Genomic DNA, 5140 nt, shown 5'->3' with positions numbered 1-5140 from the left:
TATTTTGTATGGGGAAAACCGACCCATGCCCGTATCTCCGTACCTAAGCGTCTGACGGTCTTGGACCCCTTTAGGTAAAAGTTGCATTTCGTCGAGCTGAACATTTCACTAGAACATCGCGAAACGATCCGACGACTCCTTCTGGGAGTTTTTGGGGTCGGAAGGTTTTCTGGGACTTAGTCTCTGGAGCAACATTTCTGAAGCTCGGCACGGGCAACCACGCACGTGTCTTATATCTCCGTAAGTAAGGGTCTGACGGTCTTGGACACCTTTAGCAAAAAGTTGCGCCCTATCGAATGGAACATTTCACTAGAACACCACGAAACGATCCGACCACTCCTTCGACCTGTTTTTGGGTTTTGCAGTTTTCCATGGGGTATTTTGTATGGGGAAAACCGACCCATGCCCGTATCTCCGTACCTAAGCGTCTGACGGTCTTGGACCCCTTTAGGTAAAAGTTGCATTTCGTCGAGCTGAACATTTCACTAGAACATCGCGAAACGATCCGACGACTCCTTCTGGGAGTTTTTGGGGTCGGAAGGTTTTCTGGGACTTAGTCTCTGGAGCAACATTTCTGAAGCTCGGCACGAGCAACCACGCACGTGTCTTATATCTCCGTAAGTAAGGGTCTGACGGTCTTGGACACCTTTAGCAAAAAGTTGCGCCCTATCAAATGGAACATTTCACTAGAACACCACGAAACGATCCGACCACTCCTTCGACCTGTTTTGGGGTTTTGCAGTTTTCCATGGGGTATTTTGTATGGGGAAAACCGACCCATGCCCGTATCTCCGTACCTAAGCGTCTGACGGTCTTGGACCCCTTTAGGTAAAAGTTGCATTCCGTCGAGCTGAACATTTCGCTAGAACATCGCGAAACGATCCGACGACTCCTTCTGGGAGTTTTTGGGGTCGGAAGGTTTTCTGGGACTTAGTCTCTGGAGCAACATTTCTGAAGCTCGGCACGAGCAACCACGCACGTGTCTTATATCGCCGTAAGTAAGGGTCTGACGGTCTTGGACACCTTTAGCAAAAAGTTGCGCCCTATCGAATGGAACATTTCACTAGAACACCACGAAACGATCCGACCACTCCTTCGACCTGTTTTTGGGTTTTGCAGTTTTCCATGGGGTATTTTGTATGGGGAAAACCGACCCATGCCCGTATCTCCGTACCTAAGCGTCTGACGGTCTTGGACCCCTTTAGGTAAAAGTTGCATTTCGTCGAGCTGAACATTTCACTAGAACATCGCGAAACGATCCGACGACTCCTTCTGGGAGTTTTTGGGGTCGGAAGGTTTTCTGGGACTTAGTCTCTGGAGCAACATTTCTGAAGCTCGGCACGGGCAACCACGCACGTGTCTTATATCTCCGTAAGTAAGGGTCTGACGGTCTTGGACACCTTTAGCAAAAAGTTGCGCCCTATCGAATGGAACATTTCACTAGAACACCACGAAACGATCCGACCACTCCTTCGACCTGTTTTTGGGTTTTGCAGTTTTCCATGGGGTATTTTGTATGGGGAAAACCGACCCATGCCCGTATCTCCGTACCTAAGCGTCTGACGGTCTTGGACCCCTTTAGGTAAAAGTTGCATTTCGTCGAGCTGAACATTTCACTAGAACATCGCGAAACGATCCGACGACTCCTTCTGGGAGTTTTTGGGGTCGGAAGGTTTTCTGGGACTTAGTCTCTGGAGCAACATTTCTGAAGCTCGGCACGAGCAACCACGCACGTGTCTTATATCTCCGTTAGTAAGGGTCTGACGGTCTTGGACACCTTTAGCAAAAAGTTGCGCCCTATCAAATGGAACATTTCACTAGAACACCACGAAACGATCCGACCACTCCTTCGACCTGTTTTGGGGTTTTGCAGTTTTCCATGGGGTATTTTGTATGGGGAAAACCGACCCATGCCCGTATCTCCGTACCTAAGCGTCTGACGGTCTTGGACCCCTTTAGGTAAAAGTTGCATTCCGTCGAGCTGAACATTTCGCTAGAACATCGCGAAACGATCCGACGACTCCTTCTGGGAGTTTTTGGGGTCCGAAGGTTTTCTGGGACTTAGTCTCTGGAGCAACATTTCTGAAGCTCGGCACGAGCAACCACGCACGTGTCTTATATCGCCGTAAGTAAGGGTCTGACGGTCTTGGACACCTTTAGCAAAAAGTTGCGCCCTATCGAATGGAACATTTCACTAGAACACCACGAAACGATCCGACCACTCCTTCGACCTGTTTTTGGGTTTTGCAGTTTTCCATGGGGTATTTTGTATGGGGAAAACCGACCCATGCCCGTATCTCCGTACCTAAGCGTCTGACGGTCTTGGACCCCTTTAGGTAAAAGTTGCATTTCGTCGAGCTGAACATTTCACTAGAACATCGCGAAACGATCCGACGACTCCTTCTGGGAGTTTTTGGGGTCGGAAGGTTTTCTGGGACTTAGTCTCTGGAGCAACATTTCTGAAGCTCGGCACGGGCAACCACGCACGTGTCTTATATCTCCGTAAGTAAGGGTCTGACGGTCTTGGACACCTTTAGCAAAAAGTTGCGCCCTATCGAATGGAACATTTCACTAGAACACCACGAAACGATCCGACCACTCCTTCGACCTGTTTTTGGGTTTTGCAGTTTTCCATGGGGTATTTTGTATGGGGAAAACCGACCCATGCCCGTATCTCCGTACCTAAGCGTCTGACGGTCTTGGACCCCTTTAGGTAAAAGTTGCATTTCGTCGAGCTGAACATTTCACTAGAACATCGCGAAACGATCCGACGACTCCTTCTGGGAGTTTTTGGGGTCGGAAGGTTTTCTGGGACTTAGTCTCTGGAGCAACATTTCTGAAGCTCGGCACGAGCAACCACGCACGTGTCTTATATCTCCGTAAGTAAGGGTCTGACGGTCTTGGACGCCTTTAGCAAAAAGTTGCGCCCTATCGGATGGAACATTTCACTAGAACACCACGAAACGATCCGACCACTCCTTCGACCTGTTTTGGGGTTTTGCAGTTTTCCATGGGGTATTTTGTATGGGGAAAACCGACCCATGCCCGTATCTCCGTACCTAAGCGTCTGACGGTGTTGGACCCCTTAAGGTAAAAGTTGCATTTCGTCGAGCTGAACATTTCACTAGAACATCGCGAAACGATCCGACGACTCCTTCTGGGAGTTTTTGGGGTCCGAAGGTTTTCTGGGACTTAGTCTCTGGAGCAACATTTCTGAAGCTCGGCTCGAGCAACCACGCACGTGTCTTATATCTCCGTAAGTAAGGGTCTGACGGTCTTGGACACCTTCAGCAAAAAGTTGCGCCCTATCGAATGGAACATTTCACTAGAACACCACGAAACGATCCGACCACTCCTTCGACCTGTTTTGGGGTTTTGCAGTTTTCCATGGGGTATTTTGTATGGGGAAAACCGACCCATGCCCGTATCTCCGTACCTAAGCGTCTGACGGTCTTGGACCCCTTTAGGTAAAAGTTGCATTCCGTCGAGCTGAACATTTCGCTACAACATCGCGAAACGATCCGAGGCCTCCTTCTGGGAGTTTTTGGGGTCGGAAGGTTTTCTGGGACTTAGTCTCTGGAGCAACATTTCTGAAGCTCGGCACGAGCAACCACGCACGTGTCTTATATCTCCGTAAGTAAGGGTCTGACGGTCTTGGACACCTTTAGCAAAAAGTTGCGTATAACCATCCTCGTCAATACTCTCGAACACTGTAACTCGATCCGACCACTCCTTGGTACACTTTTGTGGGTTGCCAGTTTCGGTTGGGACTTAGTCTCTGGAGACCAAATTCTGAAGCTCGGCGTGGGTACCGGTTTTTCGTGCACGTCAGAGGGCCTCGACCGCCCCGAGAACCCGACCTTCAGGATTTTGGCCATTTTTGGGGGTGCACAAAAGTGTTCGTAATCAACCTCGGATTGTACTTTTCATCATCTAGGGGCACCGTAGGGACCGAAAAAAGTGGTTTCGCATGATAGTCCACCTCGACCCATGTCGACCCTTGCGCGACCCCGACCTTCAGGATTTTGCTCTACGGAAGGGGGTGCACAAAAGTGTTCGTAATCAACCTCGGATTGTACTTTTCATCATCTAGGGGCACCGTAGGGACCGAAAAAAGTGGTTTCGCATGATAGTCCACCTCGACCCATGTCGATCCTTGCGCGACCCCGACCTTCAGGATTTTGCTCTACGGAAGGGGGTCGACTTGTGCGCAACCCCGACCTTCAGGATTTTGCTCTACGGAAGGGGGTGCACACTTGTGCGAGCCCGACCTTCAGGATTTTGCTCTACGGAAGGGGGTGCACAAAAGTGTTCGTAATCAACCTCGGATTGTACTTTTCATCATCTAGGGGCACCGTAGGGACCGAAAAAAGTGGTTTCGCATGATAGTCCACCTCGACCCATGTCGACCCTTGCGCGACCCCGACCTTCAGGATTTTGCTCTACGGAAGGGGGTCTACTTGTGCGCAACCCCGACCTTCAGGATTTTGCTCTACGGAAGGGGGTGCACAAAAGTGTTCGTAATCAACCTCGGATTGTACTTTTCATCATCTAGGGGCACCGTAGGGACCGAAAAAAGTGGTTTCGCATGATAGTCCACCTCGACCCATGTCGACCCTTGCGCGACCCCGACCTTCAGGATTTTGCTCTACGGAAGGGGTCCTCTCTGTACAAGGTTTAGGGGTACATTTTCACCCAAAAACCACTATCGCTCAACCGAAACAACTCCTCGACATGTGTCTTCTCTGTGAATTTGGCCCCGATCTGACGAGTAGTTTTCGAGATATGCCCCTCTGAAGGTACATATTGGGACTTAGCCGATTTTCACCCATTGCGGTGTCTATGGGGTGTTGGGAATCGCTCTACCGACCAGCCGGTTGGAGATATCGATTCCCGGTCTTCGGCGCGTTTGCTCAACTTCGTAATGCCTACTTTTCGTCCATACACACAACACCTCGCAGAGTTCTCCTTCTGCCAGATATAGCGCGTGCCCCTTTGTTCGTGCACCATTTTGGCCCGTTTTTCGCACATCGCTTCGAAACCATGCGTTCGACGGTTTTGCGTCCCGAGTACTGATGTTAGAACACCACCGTGGCTAACTTTCGTCCATATACGCCAACTCCGTGCAATGTCTCCATCA

Source organism: Anopheles nili (genome assembly GCF_943737925.1).
Source record: "Anopheles nili chromosome X unlocalized genomic scaffold, idAnoNiliSN_F5_01 X_unloc_5, whole genome shotgun sequence".
Lineage (NCBI taxonomy): Eukaryota > Metazoa > Arthropoda > Insecta > Diptera > Culicidae > Anopheles > Anopheles nili.
The sequence above is the reverse complement of the archived record's forward strand: the minus strand, read 5'-3'. Positions refer to the sequence as shown.